Source organism: Xenopus laevis, chromosome 3L (assembly GCF_017654675.1).
Source record: "Xenopus laevis strain J_2021 chromosome 3L, Xenopus_laevis_v10.1, whole genome shotgun sequence".
Classification (NCBI taxonomy): domain Eukaryota; kingdom Metazoa; phylum Chordata; class Amphibia; order Anura; family Pipidae; genus Xenopus; species Xenopus laevis.
The window spans coordinates 119,036,091-119,053,285 of NC_054375.1; positions in this window are offsets into that span (position 1 = coordinate 119,036,091).

Genomic DNA, 17,195 nt, shown 5'->3' on the forward strand with positions numbered 1-17,195 from the left:
AATTGTGCTTCTTGCTGTCTGCCTTGAACCCCACTGTGATTAGAGAGATTACTGCTGATTTCAATGCCAGTCTCACAGGCTTGCGTGGGTTCCATCAGCATTACTTGTTACAGGCAGAATCATCATATATATATATATATATATATATATAAAACATAACATGCTCTCAGATAAGGAACAACTTATGCTCTTCTGATCATGCCTTACAGAATGCAGAACATTGAGGGTTGTAGATTGATTTTAATGGAAGCAGCTCTATATTGTGAAGCTGATAATGTACAAAACTGACTGCTCAAGCTAAGATCAGATATATGATCAGTTATCTTTTGTTGTCAGACTTCCCACAAGTGCTGGCAAGAATAGACATTTATACCATGCAGACAAGATAAACACAGTAGTCACGTCGGCTCAATTACATTTCCACACTGAAGCTTTCTCTATTGCAGGAGCTTACTTTAATGTTTATGTTCTGTGCTTATATTCCCTGCAAGCATGTACATTACAAAATCCAGTGTTTAATTACAAGATTTAGGTAAGCCCAGTTATTAATTTGTAGTCATATTTCATTAGTTGGAAAGTCCCTGTTTCCCAATCAATGCTTTTGTCCCATAAACCAATGAAACCTCAGAGCACAACACCTATTATTAAAGGCATAAGAGGCTGAGGGGTTCTACTATCATATGGAATTAGCATTTTCTCACTGACTCATACTAATTACTGGCTGTCAGGGTCACTGACCCCACAATTTGAAAGCTGAAACAGGTAAAAAAGGAAGGCAACTAGTTAAAAAAACACTAAAAATTAAAACCACAGACAAACGGAAATAATGTTGAGAGCAGAATGTTCTGCAAAATACTAAAAGTTGGCTTAAAGTTGACCACAGGTTTAATATGTATCCATTCCTATGGTGTACTTTGAACAGAGCAATTAAGAAAGATATATCATGAAGGGGTGCACATATATGTTTATTCCTTCCAACAATTCATTTTTATTGAGGGAATATAATATCTAGAAACCCAAAACAACCACAACATATATGCTTTGCATGTGACCAGTAATCTGTTGATTAACTACTAAAGGCCACTAGACCTGTAGCTAGCGCTGCACCTTTTATTAAATTAAACCTTTCACTAATGAACTACATCAGTAGCTCACAAGCAACATGTTGCTCACCAACCCCTTGGATGTTGCTACCAGTGGCCTTGAATTTCTGGCCTGGAAGAAAGTTTTGGTTACATAAAAAAACAGATTTATTGCCAAACAGAGCCTCCTGGGCTATTTCGATGCCAGATAGCCAATCACAGCCCTTATTTGGCACCCACCCAGGAACATTTTTCATGCTTCTGTTGCTCCCCATCTCTTTTTACATTTCAATGTGTCTCACAGATAAAAAAGGTTTAGCACCCATGAACTACATCTTATGCACCCTTCAAGGAACAGTAACATCAAAACAATTATAGTGTTATATTTTACTGTTGCCCTGTACTGGTAAAACTGGTGAACTTGCTTCAGAAATGCTACTATGGTTAAAATAAATAAGCTGCTGTGTAGCTATGGGAGCAGCCATTTAAGTTGAAATAGGGCTAAATGGTATTGAGCACTGTAGAATGCAAAGGATTTAGTTCTTATATCAAAATATAAACCCATATTACTCAACAGAGTATATCTGCAAGTAACCTGTGCCTATTCTCCTTCTTCAGACTGAATAACTACCCCCTAAAAAAACAGATTACCCCACTAAAAATACAAAATATTCTAATGATAGATTTTCTAGGTGTAATTATTGCAAGAGATACCAGTTTTCATTGTTCTCAATAAAGCACTGTTTTTATTGCCCTTACAGTACATATATATATATATCTCCCACATAACAGGTCTTTCTTTGTCAACAAAATGGTGGATTTATTCAACTTTTCGGCTCTACAACGCAAGCCATCTTCACTTCCTTTATCTTAACTAAAAAAGCTGGCTAGAAATGTTGTACATTATGTTTTAGGTTTTTGTACCAGCCCAAGTAAACCAAAGCCCTTTAGCAGTAAAGATCTGTGCCTCCAAAGATGCCACAGTAGCTCCCCATATTCTTTTCTGCTGATTCACTGCACATGCTCTGTGCTGCTGTCACTTACTGAGTTTAGTGGCCAACTCACAATGTACAGTACACATGGAATATATAAATTTTACAGAATAAGATTGATTAGTAATTAATACAGATAATTACTATGTGGCAGCACAGAAACCAGTGCAGCTAGCACACTCATTTAATAATCAGCCCTGTAGCATAAACTTTTATTACAGACCAACCTCATTTTCTTCTTGATAATTTGCAATAATCCCTAATCTTAGTTTCTCAACAGCTGCTCAGAGCCCACTGAGCATGTGAGTGTCACAGACACTTTCCAAAATGGTGACCCCCTGTGACAAGTTTGAAGTCTTGGACCATTGCTGCTATTGACAAGCTGAAACTTTGGCATTTTTAGCCATATTCATTTTTAGGGTTCTCCTTTTAGCCATATTCATTTTTAGTTCTACTTTAAGTCTACTAAACAAAAGTGAAAACTTTAATAAACCCAATAAGATTGTTTTGCTACTATGCAAATCATGCAGCTACACTAGTTACCATTAAAGACAAGGTACTATTTTATTATTACAGAGGAAAAAGAAGATCATTTTTGAAAATTAGAATTATATACAAAGAGTAGGCAATGGCCTTACCCTAATTTGGAGTTTTCTGGATAATGGGTTTCCAGATAAGGGATCCCATACTGTATTACATGTACTGGGGCAAAATATAAGCAGAAAAAGAAAAACAAAAGAAAATTTTTAAAAAGCTAAAAAACACCCAGCTATACAATATTTAGTCACGGCGCTAAATTGTTATTGTAGTTATAAAGTTTTGTGGTTTTTAATTGACTGTTTTGTGAGCTTGTTACACAACAGACAGTGTTCAGGAAATTCCTGGCCATTCAAAGCTTTCTAAAATGGTCCAACAGGATATAACCGATTATAAACATTCAGTAATTACTGTTAACGTTAGTGAGTGTAGTGAGCACTTGACTACTGGCAAAACACAATATATGATGTCTACAGAACAGATCCATTGTTTTTTTTGTCCAGCTTGTTTGGAGTCTGCTATCAGTGTTTAGGAACTACAGCCTCCAAAAGTATAAATGATTCGTCATGAGTATGGAGTGACCATCTCATGTATGAATAAAGCATGTCTGTCTGCGTATTTGGGTTCTGTATTCCGTGGCCAGGCATTTACCTGTTGGCAGTCACTGAAACCTGGGAACCCTCTGTAATTGTAGTTTGAACAGATAATCATAACAAAATGAATCAAAGCCTACACCTAATAGGGCCCAGCATAGAAATTATAATTGGTAATACTTAGGTTAATAGCTTTTAATACATGAAACATAAACAAAAATCCTGCCATCATTAAATTACTTGTGTAGAACACCCAACTGTTTGACTCCACTATTGGCTTGAGTTCAACTGTGTGCCTTTGACACTTTGAGGCATTTTACAGGGATATTACAATTTCAGAACATTTGTAACAGTGTATTTAAAAACCTATATAAAGTCAATGAAGCTAAAAATTAACAAAGTAGAGTAAATAAAGTATGAAATTTGGTTGATTACTTTGCAGCCACGTGAGAAGGAAATGCAATCTACTGCACGCATGTCAGCACCAATTGGTAACATAGTCACATGAAGCCACAAAGCAAATTAAGTGGATCGTTATTTTGCTTAGTCATTGCCACAGATATCATGAAATGGCTAGAAACTACTGTTTGTCCCTGCCATTATGTATTAGTTTTTAAACCACAACATAGTTTATCGTTTAATAACATTTTGGAACTGGAAAACCTGGGTTGAATTAAGTGCATCAAGTCAGCCAGTCTCCTAGCTCCTCTGGTGCCATAGTTTTAATAGCAGGTTACACAAGACAATGTGAGTCACTAATTAGTCAGCACATTTGACAACAATTTAGATGTATAAATGTTTACATTTGATTGTGTAAACATCCGAAGGGACATTATTATTTAAAAATAATGTCCCTTTAAATCTGCCTGGAAAGGAAAAGCAATTCACTGGCACACAAGGATATTGCTAGCAGGGTAAGTCCTTGTTCATTTGTTGCATGATGCAACGTTTTGGGGAGAACATCCCCTTTGTCAAGCATACAGATCAAAAGTGCACACCACATGTAAAGGATTAGCAATTAACACAATCAGTTGGATTAAACGGATGTGCATGTCATAGGTTAAAGGAACAGTTCAGTGTAAAATTAAAACTGGCTAAATAGATAGGCTGTGCAAAATAAAAAAATATTCTAATATAGTTAGTTAGGCAAAAATGTAATGTATAAAGGCTGGAGTGACTGGATGTCTTAATATATCAGTCAGAACACTACTTCCTGTTTTTCAGTTCTCTAACTTTGAATCAGTCAGCGACTTTAAGGGGGCCCACATGGGACATAACTGTTCAGTGAGTTTGCAATTGATCCTTAGCATTCAGCTCAGATTTAGATGCAACAGTTATGGCCCATGTGGCCCCCCCTCAAGTCTCTGATTGGTTACTGCCTGGTAACCAGCCAGTGTAAACCAAGAGAGCTGAAAAACAGGAAGTAATGTTGTGGCTATTATGTTAGACATACAGTCACTCCAGCCTTTATACATTTTTGGCTAACTAACTATATTGGAAACATTTTTTTTATTTTGCACAGACTATCTATTTACCCAGTTTTTATTTTTACACCAAACAATTACTTTAATTGGAGTTGAACATAGTGAAAAAGGCCAAAAGGAATCCACATTATATAACTTTTTAGATAGTTGCTTTGATTCTTTTTTAGACAATTTTTGAACACTGCACTATTTTGGGCATTTGAACTGGATGTTTTCACATGAACATTATAATCCGGACTCTTAAAACAAAGGGGGTTATTTATCAAAGTCCGAATTCATCGCAATATTTTCTAAAAAAAACAAAAAAAAAAACCTCAGACCAAATCCACTGTTTTTTTCTTCTTATTTATCAATACTTTTTACCGAAAATTTTGTTTGCGGGAAAAAAAAACAAATAAATCATGAAAAAAACTAATCATATGATTTTTTGCCTAAAACCATGAAATCTTCGGATTATTGCATAAAACCCAGCGCAGATCAAGAAATCTTTATTGACTTCAATGTTCATTGAAGTCAATATACATCTGAAGGAATTTGTTCGTCCGGGTAGCCTGAAGAAGCAAATACCAACACAGCGCTTGGTATCACTTAACCCTTTAAGTGCCACAGAACGTAGAATCTACGTTCTGTGGATCAAAGGACCAAAGTGCCACAGATCGTAGATTCTACGTTCTGCAGCACTTCCGGGTTTGCGAGCGGAGGAGCGGCTGTTAGAGCCGCTCGCTCCGCTCCTTCACGATCCCCTGCCCCTAGACAACGAGCAGAGCAGGGGATCGTGTGGCCCCTGGGGCGCGATCGCCCAGGGGCCCCAAAGCAGCAGCAGGGACGCGTTTCCTATGCGTCCTGCTGCTGCCTGCGCTGCACTTCCGCCCAGCTCCGCCCCCACATGGCTGATGACCGTTGGAGCTGCAGATCTGCTGCGTGGAGCCCTCTCTCATCGATCTGAGGCATCTACCCCAGGTAAGTGTAACATTTGCACACACAAAAACACACAAACACACCAACACACACTTATTACAGTAATATACACTTACATTCACACTTACACACACTCACACATAGATTTTTGGGGATTGGGGGGGTCACACACACTCACAGCACCCATGTACACTTGCACACGCGCACACGCGCAAATAACATGCAATTTACCCGTTGTGCACACGCATATGTACATATATGGCTTTGTGGCTTCTTTTTTTTTTTTTTCTTATCGCATCGTCTCTTTTTGGGCTAAAAAAATGTTTTATTGCCGTTCCGAATAGCGTATTCGCTAACCGTACTGTGCAATAGCATTTGTATGTTATTTTGGTGGTTATATTGCAATTTTGGGTATTTTGGTGCATTTTTAGCCATTTTATTGAATTTTTAGCCATTTTATTGCATTTTCAGCTCTGCATTTGTGTTGTTCACTTGTTTCTGTCCGTATAATCGATTTGGCCCAGCTAAAATATTCAAACGGTAATTCTGGTGGCCGATTACACTAGTGTGAAAAAAAAAAAGCATTGATTTTTGTGGTTTTATTAGTTTTTGGTGATTTATTTGCATTTCACACTGTTCTGTGTTATTTTGTTTTGCCTATGTAAATTTTATCTACTATATATCCATTTATGGGTCTCTGTGCGCCACATAGTTTGGTATATCTATGCATATTGGGCATCAAAGTGTTCAGTAGACCCCTGTCGTTCATATTTAGGATGTTTTATGCTGATACGTTACGAAATGTGGGGCACATAATGGGGTAAAATTCAAGCTTTGTGACGATTTTCAGAAATTTGATAAAAACCGTTATGTTCAGCATTGCTTTGCAGTTTGGCAGTTTGCAGTAGAAACACTTATTTACCCATTTTGGATTCGTCAGAATGTGTACTTTCTGAAAATATATGGTTTTCTGGGGTCTCTGTACTGTTAGGGGGGTCTAATGTCGCATATTACACACACCAGGTGCTTATATTGCAGCAGCCAGCGCGTCAGCTGTGAAAATGTCTATACATATTGTCATTTGGGGGTCTCTGTGCGCCACATACTTTGGTATATCTATGCATATTGGGCATCAAAGTGTTCAGTAGACCCCTGGCGCTCATATTTAGGATGTTTTATGCTGATAAGCTACGAAATGTGGGGCATATAATGGGGTAAAATTCAAGCTTTGTGACGATTTTCAGAAATTTGATAAAAACCGTTATGTTCAGCATTGCTTTGCAGTTTGGCAGTTTGCAGTAGAAACACTTATTTACCCATATTGGATTCGTCAAAATGTGTACTTTCTGAAAATATATGGTTTTCTGGGGTCTCTGTGCTGTTAGGTGGTCTAATGTCGCATAATACACACACCGGGTGGTTATATTGCAGCAGCCAGCGCGTCAGCCGTGAAAATGTCTATACATATTGTCATTTGGGGGTCTCTGTGCGCCACATAGTTTGGTATATCTATGCATATTGGGCATCAAAGTGTTCAGTAGACCCCATGCGCTCATATTTAGGATGTTTTATGCTGATAAGTTACGAAATGTGGGGCATATAATGGGGTAAAATTCAAGCTTTGTGACGATGTTCAGAAATTTGATAAAAACCGTTACGTTCAGCATTGCTTTGCAGTTTGACAGTTTGCAGTAGGAACACATATTTACCCATATTGGATTCGTCAAAATGTGTACTTTCTGAAAATATATGGTTTTCTGGGGTCTCTGTACTGTTAGGGGGGTCTAATGTCGCATATTACACACACCAGGTGCTTGTATTGCAGCAGCCAGCACGCATCAGCCGTGAAAATGTATACACTATTGTCATTTGGGGGTCTCTGTGCGCCACATAGTTTGGTATATCTATGCATATTGGGCATCAAAGTGTTTAGTAGACCCCTGGCGTTCATATTCAGGATGTTTTATGCTGATAAGTTACGAAATGTGGGGCATATAATGGGGTAAAATTCAAGCTTTGTGACGATTTTCAGAAATTTGATAAAAACCGTTACGTTCAGCATTGCTTTGCAGTTTGACAGTTTGCAGTAGGAACACATATTTACCCATATTGGATTCGTCAGAATGTGTACTTTCCGAAAATATATGGTTTTCTGGGGTCTCTGTACTGTTAGGGGGGTCTAATGTCGCATATTACACACACCGGGTGCTTATATTGCAGCAGCCAGCGAGCATCAGCCGTGAAAATGTATACACTATTGTCATTTGGGGGTCTCTGTGCGCCACATAGTTTGGTATATCTATGCATATTGGGCATCAAAGTGTTTAGTAGACCCCTGGCGTTCATATTCAGGATGTTTTATGCTGATAAGTTACGAAATGTGGGGCATATAATGGGGTAAAATTCAAGCTTTGTGACGATTTTCAGAAATTTGATAAAAACCGTTATGTTCAGCATTGCTTTGCAGTTTGGCAGTTTGCAGTAGAAACACTTATTTACCCATATTGGATTCGTCAGAATGTGTACTTTCTGAAAATATATGGTTTTCTGGGGTCTCTGTACTGTTAGGTGGTCTAATGTCGCATAATACACACACACCGGGTGGTTATATTGCTGCAGCCAGCGTGTCAGCCGTGAAAATGTCTATACATATTGTCATTTGGGGGTCTCTGTGCGCCACATAGTTTGGTATATCTATGCATTTTGGGCATCAAAGTGTTCAGTAGACCCCTGGCGCTCATATTTAGGATGTTTTATGCTGATAAGTTACGAAATGTGGGGCATATAATGGGATAAAATTCAAGCTTTGTGACGATTTTCAGAAATTTGATAAAAACTGTTACGTTCAGCATTGCTTTGCAGTTTGACAGTTTGCAGTAGGAACACATATTTACCCATATTCGATTCGTCAGAATGTATACTTTCTGAAAATATATGGTTTTCTGGGGTCTCTGTACTGTTAGGGGGGTCTAATGTCGCATATTACACACACCGGGTGCTTATATTGCAGCAGCCAGCGTGCGTCAGCCGTGAAAATGTATATACACTATTGTCATTTGGGGGTCTCTGTGCGCCACATAGTTTGGTATATCTATGCATATTGGGCATCAAAGTGTTTAGTAGACCCCTGGCGTTCATATTCAGGATGATTTATGCTGATAAGTTACGAAATGTGGGGCATATAATGGGGTAAAATTCAAGCTTTGTGACGATTTTCAGAAATTTGATAAAAACCGTTACGTTCAGCATTGCTTTGCAGTTTGACAGTTTGCAGTAGGAACACATATTTACCCATATTGGATTCGTCAGAATGTGTACTTTCCGAAAATATATGGTTTTCTGGGGTCTCTGTACTGTTAGGGGGGTCTAATGTCGCATATTACACACACCGGGTGCTTATATTGCAGCAGCCAGCGCGCGTCAGCCGTGAAAATGTATACACTATTGTCATTTGGGGGTCTCTGTGCGCCACATAGTTTGGTATATCTATGCATATTGGGCATCAAAGTGTTTAGTAGACCCCTGGCGTTCATATTCAGGATGTTTTAGGCTGATAAGTTACGAAATGTGGGGCATATAATGGGGTAAAATTCAAGCTTTGTGACGATTTTCAGAAATTTGATAAAAACCGTTATGTTCAGCATTGCTTTGCAGTTTGGCAGTTTGCAGTAGAAACGCTTATTTACCCATATTGGATTCGTCAGAATGTGTACTTTCTGAAAATATATGGTTTTCTGGGGTCTCTGTACTGTTAGGAGGTCTAATGTCGCATAATACACACACTGGGTGGTTATATTGCAGCAGCCAGCGCGTCAGCCGTGAAAATGTCTATACATATTGTCATTTGGGGGTCTCTGTGCCCCACATAGTTTGGTATATCTATGCACATTGGGCATCAAACTGTTTAGTAGACCCCTATGTTTATATTTAGGATGCTTTATGCTGGTAATGATACATGGACAATACGATGCTGGAAAGTTGAAGCTTTGAGGCAATTTTCAGAATATTTTACCAAAACCGCCAAATTTGGCAAAGCCTTGCGACTCAGTAGTTTGGGGCAGAAAGGCATGGGTACCCATTTTAGATTCTGTATAATGTGTACTTTCCAAAGATATATGGGTTTGGGGGGTAAACATATATTTCTGTGTTTTTACCCCACAAAAATGCAGTCAATGTGTTGATTTTTCATTAGCTGAAGTTACCCACAGGACTATTTGTATGCGCTAACTTCATTTTGGGGCCTCTAACTGCCATATACTTTGGTAAACCTATGCACAGTGGGCACCAAACTGTTTGGAGGACCCCTGGCAATCATATTTAGGGTGTTTTTTTTTGGTGCGTAACGATACATGGGTGATATGGTGCTGAGAAGATGAAGCTTTGAGGCAATTTTCAGATATTTCACCAAAACCGACAATTGTGGGAAAGCCTTGCGACTCAGTAGTTTGGAGCAGAAAGGCATGGGTACCCATTTTAGATTCTGTAGAATGTGTACTTTCCAAAAATATATGGGTTTGGGGGGTAAACATATATTTCTGTGTTTTTACCCCACAAAAATGCAGTCAATGTGTTGATTTTTCATTAGATGAAGTTACCCACAGGACTATTTGTATGCGCTAACTTCATTTTGAGGCCTCTAACTGCCAGATACTTTGGTAAACCTATGAACAATGGCCACCAAACTGTTTGGAGGAACCCTGGCAATCATATTTAGGGTGCTTTTCTTGGTGCGTAACGATACATGGGTGATATGGGGCTGAGAAGTTGAAGCTTTGAGGCAATTTTCAGATATTTCACCAAAACCGACAATTGTGGGAAAGCCTTGCGACTCAGTAGTTTGGAGCAGAAAGGCATGGGTACCCATTTGAGATCCGGTAGAATGTGTACTTTCCAAAAATATATGGGTTTTGGGGGGTAAACATATATTTCTGTGTTTTTACCCCACAAAAATGCAGTCAATGTGTTGATTTTTCATTAGCTGAAGTTACCCACTGGACTTTTTGTATGCACTAACTTCATTTTGGGGCCTCTAACTGCCATATACTTTGGTAAACCTATGCACAGTGGGCACCAAACTGTTTGGAGGTCCCCTGGCAATCATATTTAGGGTGTTTTTTTTTGGTGCGTAACGATACATGGGTGATATGGTGCTGAGAAGTTGAAGCTTTGAGGCAATTTTCAGATATTTCACCAAAACCGACAATTGTGGGAAAGCCTTGCGACTCAGTAGTTTGGAGCAGAAAGGCATGGGTACCCATTTGAGATCCGGTAGAATGTGTACTTTCCAAAAATATATGGGTTTTGGGGGGTAAACATATATTTCTGTGTTTTTACCCCACAAAAATGCAGTCAATGTGTTGATTTTTCATTAGCTGAAGTTACCCACTGGACTTTTTGTATGCACTAACTTCATTTTGGGGCCTCTAACTGCCATATACTTTGGTAAACCTATGCACAGTGGGCACCAAACTGTTTGGAGGTCCCCTGGCAATCATATTTAGGGTGTTTTTTTTTGGTGCGTAACGATACATGGGTGATATGGTGCTGAGAAGTTGAAGCTTTGAGGCAATTTTCAGATATTTCACCAAAACCGACAATTGTGGGAAAGCCTTGCGACTCAGTAGTTTGGAGCAGAAAGGCATGGGTACTCATTTTAGATTCGGTAGAATGTGTACTTTCCAAAATATATGGGTTTTGGGGGGTAAACATATATTTCTGTGTTTTTACCCCACAAAAATGCAGTCAATGTGTTGATTTTTCATTAGCTGAAGTTACCCACGGGACTGTTTGTATGCGCTAACTTCATTTTGGGGCCTCTAAATGCCAGATACTTTGGTAAACTTATGAACAATGGCCACCAAAATGTTCAGAGGAACCCTGGCAATCATATTTAGGGTGCTTTTTCTTAGTACGTAATGATACATGGGTGATATGGTGCTGGGAAGTTGAAGCTTTGAGGCAATTTTCAGATATTTCACCAAAACCGACAATTGTGGGAAAGCCTTGCGACTCAGTAGTTTGGAGCAGAAAGGCATGGGTACCCATTTTAGATTCTGTAGAATGTGTTCTTTCCAAAAATATATGGGTTTGGGGGGTAAACATATATTTCTGTGTTTTTACCCCACTAAATTGCAGTCAATGTGTTGATTTCTCATTAGATGAAGTTACCCACAGGACTATTTGTATGCGCTAACTTCATTTTGAGGCCTCTAACTGCCAGATACTTTGGTAAACCTATGAACAATGGCTACCAAACTGTTTGGAGGAACCCTGGCAATCATATTTAGGGTGTTTTTTCTTGGTGCGTAACGATACATGGGTGATATGGTGCTGAGAAGTTGAAGCTTTGAGGCAATTTTCAGATATTTCACCAAAACCGACAATTGTGGGAAGGCCTTGCGACTCAGTAGTTTGGAGCAGAAAGGCATGGGTACCCATTTTAGATTCGGTAGAATGTGTACTTTCCAAAAATATATGGGTTTTGGGGGGTAAACATATATTTCTGTGTTTTTACCCCACAAAAATGCAGTCAATGTGTTGATTTTTCATTAGCTGAAGTTACTCACGGGACTGTTTGTATGCGCTAACTTCATTTTGGGGCCTCTAAATGCCAGATACTTTGGTAAACTTATGAACAATGGCCACCAAAATGTTCAGAGGAACCCTGGCAATCATATTTAGGGTGCTTTTTCTTAGTACGTAATGATACATGGGTGATATGGTGCTGGGAAGTTGAAGCTTTGAGGCAATTTTCAGATATTTCACCAAAACCGACAATTTTGGGAAAGCCTTGCGACTCAGTAGTTTGGAGCAGAAAGGCATGGGTACCCATTTTAGATTCTGTAGAATGTGTTCTTTCCAAAAATATATGGGTTTGGGGGGTAAACATATATTTCTGTGTTTTTACCCCACAAAAAATGCAGTCAATGTTTTGATTTCTCAGTAGCTGAAGTAAAGTCCTGAACAATTTGGATGCGCTAACTTCATATTTGTGTCTCTAAATGCCAGATACTTTGGTAAACCTATGCATAATGGGTATCAAACTGTTCAGTGGACCCCTGGCAATCATATTTCAGGTGCTTTTTCTTGGTACGTAATATAGTTTGGGATATGCGGAGCAGCAAATAAAACCTTTGAAATGATTTTTCAAAATTTTGAATTTTATTTTGAAAAACCGCTATGTTCAGACAAGCTTTTCTGTTTGGTAGTTGGGAGTAGAGAGACATAGTTACCCATTTTGTAATCGGCAGAATGTGTACTTTTCAAAAATGTATGGTTTTCTGGGGTAAACCTATGGTTTCAGGATTTTTTGCCTTGGAATCTAAAGCATGCCGTTTTCTGCCTTAGTGCTTTCAAAATTCAGTAATATACTGCCGGGAGTTTTTGCTGTACAGAAATCCTAAATCTCCCTAAAACTATACATATCTGGTATTGGCACGTTCGAGAGACATAAGGCTTTCCAAATACGTTGGATTTTTATCTGTAAAATGAAATATTTTTCTGGTATAAATTGATATACGATGAAAAATGGTAATTTTTCATTTTTTTTTGTTATTTAGCACTATAAATTTTTTTGCACAGGTGGAAATACATGAAAACTCAGGCAGATTTAGAAAGCTCAGTTTCTACCGAAAAAAACAATGTATAATTTTCCTAGGTAAACTATAGGTTTCCCCTCAGAAAATGCCCCTAAAGTGAGAGAGCACAAAATGCTTAAAAAACGGCTGGCATTTCGCGTAACCAAAATGTGAAATTCTGCTGGCACTTAAAGGGTTAAAATCCCATGTAAGTACAAAATCAACAAACAAAGTTAGCAAATGTAAAATGCCTGGAAGAAGCATAACGTTATTTGTGCAATACCCTTTTGCTAATGAGCTCAACTGAGTCCATAAATACCTGGAATGAAAACAAACAGCAAAATAAATGTAGTTCAAGTACTTTCTGATATCTTGAAATAGGATGTTTTTATTTATAAAATCACTATACATTAAAGGAGACCTGTTACCCTAAGACATAATTCCAATCTTATTTTATGATGTTAGTTAAGAAAAATAAACTTTACTCACACTATACAAATCACTTAAATCTTGTTTCTTTTGTCTTGCAATACAAAATCATGTGAAACAGGCAGCAGCCATTTTGCGGTCATTGTTATTACAGGAGATTAAACACTAAAAATGAATATGGTTAAAAAGGCCATATTTTATATACTGAACTTATTGCACCAGCCTAAAGTTTCAGCTTCTTAATAGCAGCAATAATCCAGGGCTTGTCACAGGGGGTCACCATCTTGGAAAGTGTCTGTGACACTCACATGCTCAGTGGGTTCTGAGCAGCTGTTGAGAAGCTAAGCTTAGAGGTCATCACAAATTATCAAGCAGAAAATGAAGATGATCACTAATATAAGCTGATGCTACAAGGCTGATTATTAAATTCTAAAGCTAATTGCACTGGACTCCGTGCTGCCATGTCACAATTTCTGTATTAATTACTAATCAGCCTTAAACTGTGAAATTTCTATTCTATGTGTACTGTGTATTGTGAGTCGGTCCCTAAGCTCAGTAAGAGCTGAGATTGCCTTGGACTGGTACAGAAGCTCAAAACATAATGTAGAACATTTCTAGCTACTTCTTTAGTAGCTTTATTTCATTCCAAAACTTTGTTTATTCACCAGAATGGGTCACCTGATGCCCATGCACTGGCTAACCAATTAGATGGTGAGGAGGGAGGGGGATTATGAGGAGTGAAATGAATCAGCCTTGTGAAATATGTTGGCGCCATATAAATATGTGTTAATAATAAAATAATAATAATATCTAGTAAGTGCAGAATGTATAGTGAAAGTAATTGCCTTCCCCGTCTCTATGCCTAAGGCATAGAGGACGGGCAGGCAATATATGATTGACAGCTGGGAGTTTTAAAAGAGTATTTTACAGGTATAGATGTTTTGATAAAAAAAAGAATTTGAGTTTCCTGTTTCATTTTAAGAGGCCTTTTATCATACAGCTTTTCATGTTCGGATGACAGGTCCCCTTTAAATAATCAACATAAACAGTTCACAAATCATGAAACAAAATAATCAAAAAAATCCTACAAACCCACCCATATACCCTTCAGCCTGCAGAATCCATCCCTCTGTCCATTAGCATCTTTCCATCAACACAACTTACTCTTGTTTTGTCACAAATATTTCACAAAAGCAAGTGCACCATCAGGATAAGGTCAATGATTATGTGTTAAGAATGCCAAAACATTGTTTGAACCATGATTTATCCTAAATGTTTACATTATACCTCTGTAAAAGTACAGATTTATTACAGAGTTCTGTAAAATGGTCAGTAATATAGAAGAGTGATCTTGCAACATGTTCATCAGCAGATGACCCAGACCTAGGAAAGAATGAATGTAGGATTCAGGAGAGAAAAAGATAATAGGTTGGGATGTTTACTGCAGTATTACTGTCCATTTTCAATGCCCGTCCTGTCTCTTTCTCCCTTAGGCCTAATGCCAATAGTGTATTTAGGACTGGCCCCTACTGGACCTGGGAGCACCCCTTCTGTGCACTGATTGAAAAATATAAGTAGCCATCCGGTTTTACAGTTTTCTAAATATGCTTGAAGTTTCATCACAAGGCAACATCGTAAAAACAAAGTGCCGAGTATGTTTTCCCACCGGGAACACATCTAATCTCCTAGTGTGCCAGCAGTCTTGTTGGGTAAGATTGTCTGTGTCTGCCACCTACCTTTCCATTTATTTATTGGTCTCTTCAAGGGGGTTATTTATCAAATTTATATATTCTAATTTAAAGAGATGTCAGTGCAGAATTCTCCTGGAGCAGCACTATTAACTGATGCGTTTTGAAAAAAACATGTTTTCCCCTAAGAAAAAACTTGAATGGTAAAAACTCAAATCAGTGAGTTTGGGGTTAACAACCCAAAAACTCAAATGAATCGAGTTGTCCTCTGGAAAATTGCTTGAGTTTTCAAACAAAACTTGAACATCATGAAAGCTATCAACATCTTCAGATGTTTCAAGGGACCTCTTTCATTGACTTCTACATGACCTTGACAGGTTTTCGATGGTGTAATTTCAGATTCAATCTTTTTCCATGGTTGGGGTATAATACATTTTTAACATAAAAAATAGATTTTTGACTCTAAAATCACCTCGAAAACTCAAATTTTTTGTGGAAAACACAACTTGAACCTTAATAAATCCCTAAATGGATTTAATAATACATAAAACGCCACCATTTTCAACTTTTTTTTTAGGTATATATTACACACCTTTATAAATATGGCCCAACGTTTTTAACATGAGTATATTATTATTATTTTTATAGTTCCGACATATTACAGTAATTTACAGTGGCTGATCATTTATTCATTGGCAACAGGCGCCTGTTAACCTACCATTATGTTTTTGGAGTGTGGGAAAAAACCTGAGCACCCAGAAGAAACCCAACAGAAAGACAGGAACATACATGTACAGAGGAACTATGCCCAGGAACCCAGAGCTTCTAGGCAGCAATACTAACTACTAAGCTTTCTTGCCACCCCATCCACAGCAACTCAGTATCAATATGATCAATATGACATTTACAATTATTAGATAAGATTTTAAAAAATGAAACAAAAAAGAGATGGGTATTGTGTTATAGAAGTGTCTTAACAAAAGTATAGCATCATTATACATAAATACATTGTTATTGGTAGAACTCAAGTCATTAAAACTCAGAAGCAACGTTTTGCTTGATGTGCCTCCAATTATAAATGACTCCCATTGCACATAGAATCCAACTGACCTTGCATCCTTCTCTTTTACATTAGCAACTTTACATCTATGTATAATATTTTCATGTAAAGTCCTGGCGGTGCATTCAAGACTTTTTTTTATATAGCCAGCAATTTTTACTATGCAACCCCTTTTTTTTCCCTTGTACAAGCCAGAGGGGATATATTGTGGATGGCAGACATATATCCCCAGTATTTAGGTTTTAAAGTCATTTCTTTAAGAAACACCAACAGGTTAACCAGCCAGAGGTGGGCAGCAGGTGAAGGGTGTGAGTGAGAAGGAGTTCACGTGGTTGTAACTTGTTGTTCACTGAGGAAAGAGATTCCCTGAAAGTGAGACTATTTACTCCATGCATACTGAACACTGTACTTGGCCGAAGTAAGCTATTTTGTATTTTTGGACTTGTGTTGCTGAATTCAAGCATTTTTTCTGCTGCTGGTAAAGCTTGTTTTAGTTGAAAAATAAACGGATTGTTTTTCCTTCACTCTGGAGTGGCCTGAATATATGGTGCATATCCTGGTGTGATCCCCCTAAACTCCACACCCTGAAAATAAGAACAAAGCTCTAGAAATTGTGTGAAGCATCCAGCTTGCCAGGACCCCCTGGAAACCCCAGTACCATCGTTATTTGCAGGAAGTGAGAAAGTTGTTTTGAACAAATCCATCCCATATTCTCATTAAAAAAAAGATATTTGCATCCATATGAACATTTCTGATGCGTGCATCTGTTTTCCAACTTCTGCTGAAGAACTGACAGAACTTGCTTGAAAAAAGATGAATAATGGCTTAATTAGTC